Raw genomic sequence first — 16,814 nt, forward strand, 5'->3', positions numbered from 1 at the left:
GTTTGAGACAGAAGTGCAGACAGTTGCCCGGTGGCACAGTGGATAGCACTGCTGCCTCACAGAGCCAGGAGACCCGGATTCAGTTCCCGCCTCAGGCAACTGTCTGTGTGGAGTTTACACATTCTCCCCTTGTCTGCGTGGGTTTCCTCCGGGTGCTCCCGTTTCCTCCCACAGTCCAGAAATGTGCAGATTAGGTGAATTTGCTATGGTCAATAGACCGTAGTGTTAGGTGTGGGGTAAACGTAGGGGAGTGGTTCTGGGTGGGTTGCTCTTCGGAGGGTCGGGGTGGACTTCTTGGGCCGAAGGGCATGTTTCCACACTGGAAGTAAACTAATGTAATCTCATCCTCGCAGTGGTCTGTTATCGGTCTTACCGTAGATCTTCAGCCAATTCCTGAATTGGACGACTTACCAAACAAAATCTCTAACGGACCAAGAATGGCTATTCCTATCCTTCGAGATCTCATATACTTTAGCACAATTGGAAGTGCCTTTGTCCTCACAACGTTTGTCAATTTATCTTTTAAGGTAGCATTTGTCTTTCCACTGCCACCGCTGGCTGGGTGGTAGGCACAGTGTTGTCTCACTGATCTACTCTAGGGCAATATTGACAAATAGTGTCAAATTGTCGCTGCTAAGCCATTCGGGAATTCCCCATCTCGGAATTATTTCAGTTAGCAAAGCCTTGGCTCCTGCAATGGCATCCTGTTTAGACGTGGGGAGCGGTTCCACCCATTTGGAAAACATGTCAACTATTACCAGACAATGCCTTTTCCCTTCGCTGGGCATTAGTTCAATAAAATACATCTCTTAATGTTCAAAGGGTCTTTGGGATTGGGGATGTTCTGCCTGACTCATCTGTATTCCCCTCGCCTCATTATTAGTGGCACAGATAACACATCATTAACAATATTTTCAGGAGTAATGAGTAAAGCCCTTAGTGTACCAGTGCGCCGAAATACTGTCGTACATCCCCCCTTTTGACACATGGTCCTCACTGTGTTATTTGGCATAGAATGGGAATAATGATCGCAGTAGACAGGGTTTACCAATGGGGCCACACATCACCCATTCACTCATTCTGCCCCCTGCCGTTGCCAATTCACGCTTCTCTTCCGGCGTGGCCTGCGACTGTAACTCCCATAAGTCTGCTTTGCATTACAAATATTTGACATACACATGTCAACTGATCACTTGGCGGCTGCTTGGCTGCCGTCCTTTATGCTGAGATTGCATTTGCATTGTCTTAAGAAAGGGAATCATTATTTTTCGTGTGGGCCAAACATTTACAGACAGCGATTGATTGAGGCGAAAGGACCGCTTCCAGGAGTCAGAAACAAGCCACGGTGTATGTTGGGTTTTCCAGTGTCGGTCAAGAATCCTCTGTGTTTCCACAAGGTTCCAAAATTATGTACAACCCCGAATGCATATCTGTTGTCAATGTAAATATTCACTATCCTTCTCTCATCCAATTTACATGCCTCAGTCAAGAGAATCAGCTCTGCTGCTTCAGCTGACAGATGAGAAGGGAGTGATTCCGTTTTGACTACTTCGTGGGTAGTTACTACAGCATACCAAACACAATCCTGGCCTGTCTGTTTGCTCCTGAATCCTGAACCATCCACAAAAAACGCAATATCCTGATTCTGAATTTTTGAATCCTGCACGTCTGGTCTTGGGCTTCAAATTTCATTAGTTACAGCGACACAGCCATGTGAGTCTCCATCTCCTTCTGTTGTGGAGAAGGCTAGCAGCATGAAGGATGTTGCATCTTTTTATTGTAATGTTAGGCATCTCCAATAGCGCAGTCTTGTATCTGAGCCAACGTGCTGCCAACATATGTGCTGTGTTTTGCTTGGAAAAGAGTAAGCTTGCAGTAGTGTTAATTCACCACAGCCGATTGTGTCCCTGGACGCTACAACAAACGTTTTCAGCTGCAGCCACGACTCGCAGGCATTTAGGCAATCCTGCCGCTACGGGGTCCAAGTTTAGCCTAAGTGTAAGCTACTTACCTCAATTTTCTCACAGTATCCTGCATCAGCACAGATGTCATGCAGCCACGCTTCTCATCTACCGTTTTTTCAAAAGGCTTGTTTGGATTCGGAATCCCCTGGGTCGGTGAAGTTTGGAGCGCCATTTTCAATTCAACTGCAACGGTCTCTGGTTCTGCAACTCTTAGCCATGGGAACTGGGGGGCCTCAAGGGTTGTGTAATGTGGGGTAAAAATTCTAAAGTAGGAGCACAAAAAGGATAGCAATTGCTTCTTTGTGTGAGGCTTGGGAATTTGCTGGATTGCTTCAACTGTCTTAACCAATGGCCTTCCCTTGTTCAGATAAGAAGTGACCTAAGAACTTCACCTGTTGTTGCACAAATTGTAGTTTTGCGAAACTAGCTTTGTGCCCATCCCTGGTTAGATGGCAGAGCAACGCAAGTGTATCTTTCTCACATTGTTCCTCTGTTGGTGCTGCTTTTAAGCATTCGTCTACATACAGCAGAAGCGCTGACCCCGGTGTTAAAACAAGAGTCTCCAGACCCCTGCATAGAGCCTCATTAGTTATGGTGCGGACTCACTGTAATCTTGACAAAGTCGCATGAATGTACACGATTTGCCTTTGAATAGAAAAGTGAACCAGAAGTGACTTTCTGGGTGCACCGGTACGCTAAAGACATTTGCTTAACCCACAGCAGAGAACCATTTACTGTCCGGTGGAAGTTGAGTTAATATAGTACAAGGGTTAGGAACATTTGGGGCGGGAGGAACAACAGCATAATTGACTACCTGCAGGTCGTGAACAAACCTCCATTTCCCCGATTCACCTGGAATGTTTGTCTTTTTGACCGGAATAATGCGGGCTCTCACTGGTGATTATCCACAGGGGATTATCACTCCAGTCTTCAGAAGGGATTCAAAGTCTGGAGTAATTCCTTTTACAGGCTCGGATTCTAATGAGTCTTGTGTTCTGAAAGGACGATACTCAGAGTTCGGGGTTATTCTTATGGGTTCACAGCTTCGTATGAACCCAATACCACGTTTGCCTTTTGCCCTGCACTCAGCAGGGACCCTTCTTAATCATGACTCGGAGACATCTACCATAAGCTAGACGTCAGGCTACCCTTTTGGCTGGGGTTACCTGGACTGCCCTATCTGCCTGAGTTAGCCAATTTAGTTTCTTCATGTATGTCCTTATGTCAGCATTGAAGCTGATACGCACATCGTCCCTGAAGACACAATCTTTCGGTTTTTTTTACCTGTAGCACCCATTGTCCCAAATCCTGCCACCTGTCGCTGGATGCCTTCACCAATGGTACTTGAGGAAATGAGCGTTCCACATCAAAAAGATAGGGTCTACTTGCCGTCACAGATACTTTGGATAAGTTTACACTGACTGCACTTCTGTGATCATTTTAATAAAATTCGCACAATAATAACTGATCTGGTTAAAGCAATCTCCTCAAACAATCCTTCTCATATGATTTGTGAGGGCCATCATGGTGTATGTGTGCTGTGCAGTGCAGCATATCCTCAGCAATAAAATAGTTGTTAATGGGATTAACATGGTTACTTGCTTCCTGGGCGAGCGAATCGCTCACGGAACTTATGGCTCTCTGGCTTAATCGCCACTCATAGACATGCATCAGGGGTCGTGAGTCGTATTGTACAGTCTGCGCTGGTAAATCTTTTTTATTACTTGCAAGCCTGTTGGGGTACTGCGCTCATCCGATTCCAATCCCTCTATGAGATCGCGAGCCATCAGAGTTGAAGGACAGAATTCCGAGTTCAGAAATGAGAATTGGAATGTTTCGCCATTACTGGTTTCACACAATAGGGGTGCGGTTAATCTTTACCATGTCACAACTCCTGATGCATCCATTGCGTCGACTCTCTGAACTGCCTTAATTTAAGGACTGAATATGTTGCCCCTGTATCTACCAAAAATATATCTGCTGCACTTTCCACATATAATACATTTTCCCTTGATACTAGAATTCGCTTCTTCTTATCAACACCTCAATGTCAGCGACCTGAAACATTCGAGTTCCTTTCCAGATACGGAGTTGTTTTTTTCTCATTCCTTGACTGTTGATATGGTATTTTACTGTCTTTGTAAGTCTGCTATTAGTTCGATTTAACTTTACTTTTTTTTTCTGTCTGTCTGCAATACTTGCCTCTGCAAAGTCACATACTTACTTATTGGTTTCCCTGTGCTTTTATTGGTTTCAAAATACACGTTAATTTTCCATTACAATGGATATCACATAAATTTTTACAGGTCGCTGCAACAGCGAGAGCCGAAGTGCCTGTATTGAATTGTAATGTTTTATGTCGTAAGCTACATTTCCTGCTGGCTTCCAATTGCTCTCCTCATTGTGGAAGTTTCCAGTCACATTTTCCAGAGATTTGTCTGCACTTCATTTGATCGAGGCAACTGTATTTCCTGCTCAGAATGTGATCCCTGTACAATGGAGAGAGGAAAACAGAATCGCTGACAAAGCTGAGATCACTTACGGTCTGTTCATAATCAAGAAAAGCTATCCAGATTTTCCAGTCTCCTCTAACTTCAACATTACACCGTTCCCACCCTTCAGGCTCTCTGCCTGTATTCCTGATGAAGGACTGTTGCCCGAAACGTCGATTTTACTGCTCCTCAGATGCTGCCTGAACTTCTGTGCTTTTCCAGCACCACTGTAACCTAGACTCTGGTTTCCAGCACCTGCAGTCATTGTTTTTACCTAGTTGAGTTTAACACTACTGCGAATCGTCTTCCAAGGATGCCTGCCTTGAAGACGTTTTCCTCTTCTCTCTACGATTTCTCCACTCTTCAGGCTCTCTGCCTGTATTTCTGATGAAGGGCTGTTGCCCGTAACGTCGAATATACTGCTATTGGGATGCTGCCTGAACTTCTGTGCTCTTCCAGCACCACTCTAATCGAGACACTGTGTTCCCAGGCTGCGACTTCAGTCTCTGGCCAGCTGCAGTGCTCCTTCTAGCCACAATACAAGCTGGAAGATTAGCAACTCATTTTCTACCGAGAGACCATGCAAACTTTAGGAACCAAAATCGAGTTATATCATTTTCGATACCGTCCGCCCTCTTCCACATTCTTCACCCACCCGCCCATCACATCTCTCCGAAGACAGATCATTGGATTCGAAACGTTAACTTTCCTTTCTCATCAGAGATGGACAAGAGCTGCTGATTTTTTTCAGACCTTTGGCTTTTCTTCAGAGAACTTTGCTTTTCCGTTGTAATCGCCAGACTGCTGGAAGCAGGAGGAGAAGTTCACAGGAGATGAAAAGAATGGCAAGGGTTGGACCTCTCCCATTGTGAAGGTAGACGAGCTAGGCTGGGGTTGTTTATCTAAACACAGCGAAGGCTGAGTGAGAAACCAATTAACGTGAACATTTTATGAAGAGGATAGATATGTATGACAAGGATAAGCCTATATTGGGAAGGAATACAGTGATATAAATGAAAGACGGGAGACAAGATATTTTGAGGAGATTTGGGAAGAATGCTTTCACCTATAGCGTGTTGTTTATCTGGAAATCATTATCTGAACATGTGGTGAAGCTAAGTGTCATGAGAACGTTTCAGCAGTCTGTAGCCGAACACGGGAAGAGCCAAAGCACACGTGGATAAGGACCAGGTACTGGAAAGTGTGACGAAGGCAGACAGACGCGAGGTGGGTGCCCTGAACGCAATGGGTCAAAGACAAAGTTGCATGCTTAAAGATCGCTGCTGGTGTGACTCTGTGGCGCAATGGAAAGCGCGTTGGCCTTCTATGCCTTTGTTCAGGTTGCGATTCAAAGGTTGTGGGTTCAAGTCCCATCAGAGTCGAGTTTTAGTTTATTGTTTTGAATGTGGTCAGACCAGACTCGGCTGTTATCTGAAAACCGAACAATATTCGTGCAGAAACCCACTGTCTCGAAACGGAACAGTTTCCTCTCACAGATTTACATTTTCGATGCCTATTTGTGATAGAGATCGATAAATATCTGTTAGCCACTAGGCAAAGCGATGATGTGGATAGGCTGGAAAAAGACTTAAAATTGTTGTGTCAGCCATGATGATATCGAATGACGTGGCTGGGCAGGATCGGTGTTCAGAATGGCCTCCTTCTGCTCCTTTGTGTCTGTGCCATTTCTGGCCCAGGCTTTTAAACTATCACAATAAGGACAATATGAATTAACCACCAAGTAATACTTTGGTCTCACCTCCATTTCGCTTCCCTCCCAGCTGGAATAGACAGCTCTTGTTTCAGATTTAGATCAGACAGTGGAGGATTCTCACAAGTTCTCCTTCAGGCTGAACGTTCCTTCACATAGGTTTCCAAGTGGACACGTGGAGCAAGCAATTGCATGGATGCTGGGGATTCAAGGGCAGATTTCCCCTTTGCTGGTCAGGAATTCTGGCCAAGGTAATGAACGTGAAGTTCTGATATTTTGAGTCTTCCTCTGTACTCTTGCGACTTTACTAATTAAACTGAATTTCAATTTGCCCTTACAAAACATTATTCAGTCTTCACTGTTTATACAAACCATGCAACGTGCTCGTGGATGCAGTAGGCTGAACATTATTCACGTTGTGTGCAGTGTGGGTCGATGCACACGTGGAAAAGGACCAGGTACTGGAAAGTGTGACGAAGTCATATGAACATGCCAAAGGACGTTGGTGAAATATCAGTGAATCGAATTTTCTGACGAATTGAAGCCGATAGAAGGAAAATCCCAGTACAGTGGCGACATCACGTTGCCTGTGATCAACGCAGGATACCATGGTATTTGTACGCAGTATTCAATAAAGCCGATTTTCACCACATTTTTCTATATCACTTTCTTGAACCTGATGCTTCATAATCGATGATCCATGATCGGTATAACCTCCTATGCACTATGTTTCATGTCAGATCCACAGAAAAAAAATGGGTAATTGGGTTGAGGGTCCCAGTGGTAAGTTCAGGAGCCATTCGTCACCATTAGATGACAGGTCCAGTGGTGCAATTAGTTAGTTTGCTATACTTGCATGACAGAACGGCAGGACATGAGCTGCCAAAGTTGCGCATTCGATTCTCGCCAGGTCTTTGTTTTACTGATAGTTACCAGAGATGATTGCAACTTCAAGCTGAAGATCAGTTCAAACCCAGAATATTACACTGCAAAAACGTACCGTTGGCCCTAATGTTGCACACACCTATGATGCCAATCTGAAGTCCATCTGAACAGCATTTTACCATTATAATCTGTAAGTTTATCCAATGATCATTTAATTGCCCTGAAGGTTGGTGAGTCTACGACTGTTGAAGGTAAGACGTTCAGCACCCTTACTACTCTCTGAGAAAGGAATCTACCTCGGCATCTATCACCCTCAAATTACATCGATGCGCCCTTGTGCCAACCATCACCATTTGAAGAAAAAGGCCTTCACTGTCCACCTTACGTCAACCTCTGATCATCTTTTATGTCTCTATTAATTCACCTCTAAAATTTTTCATCTCTATCAAAAACAGCCTCAAGTCCCTCAGCGTTTCCTCGTTAGACCTTCCCATCATAGAAGGCAACATGCTCGGAAATCTCATCTGTACCCTTTCCAATGCTTTCACATCCGTCCAATAATGTGGCGATCAGAACTGCACGCAACTCTACAAGTTTGGCAACAGCAGAAACATTTCTGGAGATGCAAAGGGGTCATTTGGCCCTGAAACTTAATCCCTCTCCCAATAAAATCTAACACACTGTGCTCCTTGCAAGCAAATCGATCAACGTGGATGTTAACTTTCATAGTTTTACGTATATAGGCACCGAGACCTCTCTGCTCATCTAAACTTCCAAGAATATTACAATTAGCCTAGAACTCTTTATTCTTGTTGCTCCTTCCAAAGTAAATCATCTCACACTGTTCCATATTAACCTCCATTTGCCACCTCTGAGCTCAGATCTGCAGATTATCCATGTCCCTCTGTAATCCGCAGCAGACTTTGGCACTGTTGATAATTCCATCGATCTTAGTGTATTCAACGATTTCACTCATCATTCATGACCCTAATCCAGGTCATTTATAAAAGTGACAAACAGCAGTGGATCTAAAAAGGAACCTAGTGGTACACCATGAGTAACTGAACTCCAGGATGAATATAACCCATCAACTACCACACTCTATGTTCTTTCAGCTGGCCAATTACAGATCTAAACGGCTAAATCACGGTCAATCCCATGTCTCTGTATTTTATGCCAGCTAAAGACTTCTCATGTCTCCTCTTCGTTCTAAGTAGCTCTCTCTTTTGGACAGTCCTGGCCAGCTTTTAATTTTCAAGTGCCCTATTTCAGCCTTCATATCTCATGTTTACATGCACCTCCTTGTCCCTCTTGACAAGAAATTCAACTTTTTCAGTAAAAATGGCTCAGAGTCTCGACCTCATATTCCCTGCATGACGCACACCTACTTATCAAAGACATGCAGGAGCTCTTCCCTGAACAAGTTCCATTTTTCAGGTGTGCATAACCCCTGCGGTTGCTTTCCCCATCTGGTGCATTCTAACTCTTGCCTGATCGCATCATACTGGCCTTTATCCCGGCGGTAACTCATGCTCTGTGATAAATGTATCTATTCCTATCCATCACTAAATAAACATACCGAATTGTGGTCACTCTCACCAAAGTGCTCACTTACCTCCAAATCGAACAGCTGACTTGCTTCATTACGTCGTACCAAATCCAATGAAGTTTTGATTCTTTTTGGCCTGTCTACATGCTGCGTCACGAAACCCTCCTGCACACATGGACAAAGACTGACCAATCAGAGGTAATCAAACAATAATATTTGGAAAGTTAAAGTTCCCCACTACAACTACCCTGTTACTTTCGTTCCTATCCAGAATCATCTTTGCAATCTTTTCCTCCATATCTCTAGAACATTTTGGTGGTGACCTCTACTTTCCTGACTTTAATTTCAGCCCATTCTAGTTCAGCAGATTCAGTAGAATCCACACCAAATATCATTTCTGCTACCATAGTACTGTCTTTGACGAATAACGTCATATCTCCCCCTCTGTAACGACTTTCCTGTTCTTTCTGAAAACTCGAAACTGAGATGCCAGGAACACCCATTCCTTTCAGTGCTCCATTCATGTCTCTGAAATGGCCACAACATTGAAGTCCCAGTTATCAACCCATGACACCTGCTTTATCACAGATGCTCCAGGCGGTGAAGTAGACACACTTCAAATAACCTTCGTTCTTCCAAATATACACTCGCGAACACGAAAACCTATTTATGACCTCACCACTCACAACTTCCTGCACACTGCAGCTAACATTCAGGTTCGCACTCCGCTGCTGAATTCGTTTAAACCCTTCTCAATCGCGTTAGAAAATACCCCTCAAGATATTGGTACCCTTCAGGTTCAGGTGAAGACCATCCTGTTTGTAGAGGTCCAACTGACTCCAGAATGAGCCACCACTATCCAGATATCCGGATCCCTATCACCTGTACCATCCTTACAAACACGTGTTCTCCTGCTCTCTCTCTCCCTATTCTTTCCCTCACTACGACGTGGCATGTGTAACAAATCAGAGAGAACAACTCTGTTTGATCTCGATCGAAGCTGTCACCCTGGATCCCTGAATTTCTGCCATACATCCACATCAATTTTCTGACCTATGTTGTTGGTGCACATGTGAACCACGACCTCGGGCTGCTCCCCCTCCCACTGAAGGATCCTGAAAACACGATGTGAAACATCACCACCCCTGGTAACTTGGAGGGATCACATCAATCATGAGCCTGCCCTGTACCCACAGAAACTGCAATCGGTCCCCCTCACTATTTAGTCCCCAGTAACTATTGCTCTCCTCCCCTCTACCCTACCCTTCTGATCAACAGGGACAAACACTGTACCAGAGACATGTACCCCATGGCTTAGCCCTCGTATGTCATCCCCCCATAAAGTAACAAATACGGTATGCTTGTTACTAAGGGGCACGGCCATAGCGGATGCCTACACTGGCTGCCTGTTCCCTTTTCGTCTCCCGACTGTATCCCATCGACCTTTTTCTTGTATCTGAATTGTAACAGCCTCCATATCACTCCTCTCTTTTCCCCTCAGACTCCCGAAAGATGCAATGTCCAGCTCCAGTTCCCTAATGCAGTTGCCAAGGAGATCGAGTTGGGTACACTTCCCGCAGATTCAAATGTCAGGGACATTACTGTAAAGTCCAAGCTCTCACATTCTACAGGAAGGCCATTCAAATGGCCGACCATCCATTTCTAATGTTCTGAATTCACACACACACACACAGATATGCGCGTATATATATATATATATATATATATATATATATATATATGTTTACAAGTTGCAAAAGAACATTGAGTAAAACAGCATTTATTCTAAAGAAATATGATTTCGTTGAGTGTACTGTCCTTGGGAAAGACCTCAGTTACTTAAGACCAGCCATAAATACTCCCTGAGTGAATATCCATCACTCAATACAGATACAGAGGCGATTTTTGAAGTCGATGGCATTTCTCATATCGCTGAGCCTGCGCTGTGTTAAATTCTGGAAAGGTTTTTTAGCCCGTTTCATATTACTGATATTTATGCAAACTCGCAAAGGCCATTAAAACAATCCACAAAGTAGTGGATTTATCTCATCGGACATTTTGACTGATATCGGAAAAACTGGAATCGAAATGACAAAGATGTTTTTAAGTACTGCTATGAAGATTACAGAATTCAAACAGGAATATTTTTCGTGTCTTGTCACGGTATATTTTTGGGGAAGATGAGTGAGCAGCAAAGGGACTCACTCCCTTCTCTGTGATGCAGCCAAATTTCCCAATGCAACAGATGAAGCAAAAAAGGTGCATTACACACGGCAGGTCAGTTCCAACTCACGATAGTATAGTTTCACTTTGATTATCGCCATCGTTGAAAATATTAGCTGAGTTGGGAGATCAGGATCCTGAGGGTATGCTGAGACATTGCGACAATTAATCACACATTGTTGGCATCACTTTATATCATAAACCTGTTATGTATCGGACTGAACTAATCGGCTTCCCTTAAATGCTGATCTAACACAAACAGCTCAGTTCTTTTACAAGTTATAGAAGTTCACGTAGAACAAGCTGCTCAACCTTTCCTCACAATCAGCTCATTCTATACTTAGTCGTACTCAGTTGCAGGTGTTATGAGGTTTCTTTCCAATTAACGTTAACCAATTAGAGAGTGTGCACCTCACGCGTACCCATCCTGGCCGCCCAGACTCCCTGTCCCAGTGAAATTCACTCTGCACGCGTCTTTCCAAATATTTTAGAATCGGCTTCTGAATAATTTTTCCTGCGAAAAAGTAATCATTTTCGAGTTCAATGGCTGTAGAGGGAAAAAGAAAACGTGCTCCAAACTTCTCTTTATCATTCATCGCTAGTTTTGAAGTTCTAAACTCTAGACGTAGATCCATCCGAATGAGGGAATTTCCCTCCTGTTTACACTCACCAAATTTACATCGCCTGGAAACCTTCTCTATGGACACAACTCCGTTTTACCTGGTGTCACGCCGTATGATCGATTCGTCTTTTCCACCAACCCATGAAACCCCGCCTTGTCTTTTCAAATGGCATTATCCCTCACTACATCGTTGGCCTCCTTTCCATTTCCTTGTTTCCAAGTAAACGCTGTCCATTCTTCCTGACGTCTTTTCACTCCAGTCATCGTAATCCATGTCGTTTATTATCTCTTTATATCCCAGTATAGAAAGGATGCTGGTCCAATGCAACACATGAAAACCCGCTCTAATGCTGGATACTGCCATTACCAATGTAGGGAAAATGGGAGCTAGTTCAGTCAAAAGTGAATCCGTTGGTTGTCGCACTATGGATCAATCCCTGACTGGGAAGTGCTTTTCCTCACTTTTTTCCCCTGTCTGAACATGTGCTAAAGCAACACAGAAAGGGATCATAAAATGCCTACAGTTCAGAAACATGCAACAAATGCACACCAATCCTCCAAGATTTAACCCTCACAGAACAATTCTTTACCCTTTTTCTCTTCATTTGCACCTGAATAATGCACCTTACTGACAGTCGACTCAGTTGTCGGCAAATCATATCTCTGGCGCTTTGAGGCAGCAGTGATAACCAGTGAGCCACCTTGCGGCCCTGTACAATATTGCAACTCACATGCGAACGCGGTTGAAATGCGATTCCTGTCAAATATGCTCTACTTTTGTTGTTGCCCATATCAGGTACAATAATTCCTGATACCGTGACCAAGAAATGAACCCAAACCACAGCAGTGAAAGCGCTGCATCATAACCACTAGTCATCCAGGAAGGACGGCATGTGTAATTGCATCTTCTCTTCACAGCACAGCTTTCTTTCCTTGCGATGAGAAATTTTTTCCAAAAAAGAATGTTCGTGACAAGGTCTGGAGATTTATCCGCCTTTGAACATTTTCTGAGACCTTCAGCAATTATTTTCTTGTAATAAGAAATATTCATCAGTTTGTATTTCCATGATTTCTGCAGTCTCCTTGAGTGCAACATATCTCAAACTGAACTATTCCATCTTGCTTGCATTTGGTCTGTATCTCTCTAATCATTTCTTCTTCATCTAAATATCCAAATGTCTTTCTAATAATGTAACAGCATCTCGATGTACCAATTGCTCCAGCAGTTGATTCCATATAGAAACCATCCTCTGCGTGAAAAGGTTATCTTGCCATTCCGTGTAAATCTTATGGGTTCTGGACTCCCGTATCCAAGGGAAAAAGACCTTTGCTGTTCACCTTCTCGAGAGCACTCATGATTTTATGAATCTCTATAAAGTCATCCTTCGACCTCCGATGCTGCAGTCCGACAAGTCAAAGCCTACACAGTCTCTCCTCGTTATATTACAATCGAGTCCTGGGAAAATGTAAACGCTTTGTTGCATGAAGCAACACAGAGTCGAATGCAAACCAGCCGCTAGAAATATCACCTAATGTCAATTTCTTTGATGATTGGTCAAATAGTTTAAGAGAAGGAATCGTCCTCTTCATACATGGAGAGTGAACATTCGGTCTTGCTTTCTGTACAGTAAAAACTGACGTGAAAAATTCGTTTAATGGCTCTTCCATCTGCTGAGCTCAAACGCAATGAAAACCTCTTTAATCTTTATGGTACTATTTATAGAATTGTTCTCTTGCCAGATATGTACTTGAAGACCCTCTTCGGATTATCTTCAGCCCTGGCCGATTCGATAATTTCATATCCCCACTTTGTCTTCCTGGTCTGCATCTTATTGAAGTCCCGAAAAGAAAGTCATTTGAACCCTGTGAAAAACAGATTTTAATCAGCAATGGATTCGAAGGATAGCTGATATTGCAGGAAACTGTACCCGTGGATTACCAGATCAGCCGTAATCTCACTGAATAGTGAGAGCAGACTGTATAGGTTGAATTGCTGACTTCTGCTCTTGCATCTTATTGTATTTTTTTTTCTGGACTTCAAAATGCTTCTGTTTTTCCTTTATCAATAAATTTCCCGGGCATTAGAAGAAGAAGATTTCCAGTGCAAAGGCTTAAAACCAAATATCATTTCAGCATCTGATGATGTTGTCCAATTGATTGTTGCTTGAATATGATTCGCTTTTGAACATGGAAGGGAAAAGCATCATTCACAGTGTGGAGAAACTGTGTCTTGTACGTGTGGACAGGGATTCAACAGATAAACTGCCTTATCAGAACATAAACGCAGTCAGACGAGGTCGAGGTCATTCGTCTGGTTCGAGTGTGGGATAGAATTCACTTGATCCACCACACTGTTTGAACAACAGCATTTCCACACAGGATTTTTTTTAAATGCCCTGAAAGTGGGAAGCGCCTTAAAATCTCTGAGGATCTGTTGACCCATCAACGTGTTGACACGAATGAGAAACGTCAGTTGCTCTCAAAATGGGCCTGGATTCAAGTGGTTAATTCGACTCACTGTGCTCCCGCCATCTCACTGTGTGGAGAGGCTGTTCATCTGCACTGGTGTGGGAAGTGATTTGATGTGAAATCCAAACTACTGAAACAACAGCAAGTTCATAAGTGAAGGAAGTGCCTGGTTTTTACTGTGCTTCATCGTGTGCCAAAGTCTCAACTAGAAGGTTTGGTTTCAATTCCAGCTTACTGTGGAGCTGTACCAAGGAATTTAACTGTTTCTTAATTGGTGATTGACTGATGCCCATTGTGTCTTCTTTCCGATGAAGTTAATATTCCAGAAGAAACTAAATGTGTTCCAGTTTCCTCCTGTTCTACAGCAGCTAATTCATTCAAAATAAATGCTTCAAACATCAGAGAAGTGCCTGCTTTTCTCCACATTCTCCAGACAGGAAATGCTTGTGTGACTGAGAAGTCACAAATGGTGCTAAATAATATGCAGTCAGGTGTGGCATTTGGCGCAATAGTCACCACTGTTTTCTCACAGGGCCAGGGCCCTTGCTTCAACTGCAGTCTTGGGTGATATTTTGTGTGGAGTTTGCACAATCTCCCCATGTTTGTGTTATTTCCATTCCACGGCCCAAAGATGTGCTGGTTAGGAAGATTTGCAATTGCTAAATTATCCAAGGAAGTCTGGATAAGACACTTAGCGATGGGAAATGCAGGGTTACTGAAGGAGGTTGGCGGATTATTCTGGGCGGGATAGTGTTTGGAAGGCAGGTGTGAACTTTTTGGGTAAATTGGCCCGTCTCAGGGATTCCATGTTTCTGTGAGTCAAATAACCAACGCTTATTTTTTGATTGAACAATAGACATTGAAACAGCTCAGAACGATTGGGACTGAGAGAATAACCTGCAAAACCCCTGCAGTGATGTGCTGGGCTTGGGATGATTGACATTCAGAAATTGCAAGCATTTGGGCTGGATGATTACACCAAGAGTTACATTGTTGAAAGCACACATGTTCTCTTTAAAATAGTGTATTTTCTGAACGTTGAAGGAAATTAAGACTGCATGCTTTGCTCCCTGAATGAAAAGGCTGGGGGACGGGCTGTTCCAAAATAGATACAGGTAACACTTCTCGGTGAAAACCTAATTTTTTTCTTGCTGTTTCGACAACAACTCCCCTTGAAACAATTACATTAAATTATGTCCAGGGTCCCAGAAGCTAATAAATTTTCAATTTTTGTTTTGCTTTGGCATCTGGAATCTAATCAATTTATACAAATTAATGTGTCATTGGAGTGCATATAAACCAATATTTTGAAAACTAGAGTGAGAGCTATTGCTGGAGAGTTACCTGCCTATCTAACACTTCCCTCTCTAAGAAATTAGAAAGCACTCTCTATCAAAAGGTACCTTTTTCTGCAAAACGTACTCTGTAAAAATGAAAGAAGTTGAAACAATTGAGATAAGCAGATAGAAGTTGGAAACAGCGGAGCACATACAAACTGTGTCGACTTGAGATGAAGTTGATGTAATGTATAACAAATGTGTTATTGAAACAGCATGTTAATAGATTGCTTTCAGTTAAAGAAAAGAATATTTAGTTTGTTGATTATTTGTTTACTATTCGCAATAGATTGAAATAAAAAGTTGTTTTTCTTTAAGTGTTCGAATAGATTACGATTTGAGGAGAGGTTTTCCGAATGTTTGCTATTAATTAACGAGGGATTCCACGTCCTCGTTGTAACAATGTTTCCTTTGATTCCAACTGACTCCAGTTTTGCAAAAGCTCTTCAATGACTTCGTCATTCGGACGCACCCTTAATTTCAAGGGCAGTCAGTCTCACCTTGCCTTGTGAGTGCAGTATTTTATCTATTTTGGACTATTTCTGTTATGAGGACAAAAGCTAAGTGCCTCTGATGGAACACGCAGTATCAGACAGCAGCTTATTGTTGACTGAGTACAACCTGAAAGCACAGTTATTACTCACTGCCATCACCTTGCTGATGGTTGAGCATTTATTGACTGGACTAAGGGTTGGATTTGTCCTGCTTTTGTGGACTGGTCACAACTGGGCATTTTTATTAACCTGTATTAATATGAATGTCGTGGTTCCAATGCGCTGTTGTGAAAGCTGGAGCAGGGCATTGAGTATGATGACCATCAATCATTATATCGAAGGGAAAGACAGACGTGAAGGTCCAAATGTCCGCCTGCTATTCCGATATATCAATGCTGGGGACATTTGGGGTGGGGGAACTAGTATAGAATCGTCCAGGGTCTCCATGATTTCACGCTTCTGCCTGGAGATTACTAAAATGTTTCCGTCTTACCTTGTGCACGGATTGTCCTGGGCGCCCCCGTCTGCCCCATGAAAGAGACAAAATTTGAGATAAGTAGCTCATTTCCACTCTGGCTTGTTAACAGTAAGGACCGAGTTAATATCTCCCTTACCTGTCTACGCTGGCACTAGCCTCATCCTCGTTCGCTCTGCGTTTGATGGATTAATCTTTCCGCCCCCTACTCTTCCTGGACAGGAGCCGCTGTCAATCACCTGTTTAGCGGACATGTGCAGTATTATGTGAAGTGTTGGTGCAGACACAAACCACGGCCTGGAGCCATACTGGCTGGAACAGGAGGCTTACTAACACTGGGAATGTCAGAAATACCCAATGTTGGCCTAGAAGTCTAAATAAGACTGATTATTACTTTGTATTTGCGTCGGCTACATAGTTTCCTGCAGTAACAAGCACAGTGTGAACATTCCGAGCTGAATCTCGTCGAGTTACAAGGGAGAGGGACTGTGGACAGTATTGAAAATTAGAAACACTGCCTTAAATCATCTCAGTATTTATTAGAGTTAACTAATCAGCATGAAGTGAAGCAGAAAGCAAGATGGCTCTCGAGA

At 43.1% G+C, this 16,814-nt stretch overlaps 1 non-coding gene across 1 annotated transcript; it reads left to right on the plus strand.

The window, feature by feature from the left end:
- The first annotated feature begins 5,746 nt into the window (after window positions 1-5,746).
- On the plus strand, window positions 5,747-5,838 carry trnar-ucu (transfer RNA arginine (anticodon UCU)). Its single transcript is given in 2 exon segments — window positions 5,747-5,783; window positions 5,803-5,838. It is a non-coding gene; the product is annotated as a tRNA-Arg (tRNA).
- The last annotated feature ends 10,976 nt before the right edge of the window (window positions 5,839-16,814 follow it).

This window comes from Chiloscyllium plagiosum, unplaced genomic scaffold (assembly GCF_037043375.1).
Source record: "Chiloscyllium plagiosum isolate Xiang-an unplaced genomic scaffold, Cpla_swu_hap1 HiC_scaffold_18, whole genome shotgun sequence".
NCBI classification, from domain to species: Eukaryota; Metazoa; Chordata; class Chondrichthyes; order Orectolobiformes; family Hemiscylliidae; genus Chiloscyllium; species Chiloscyllium plagiosum.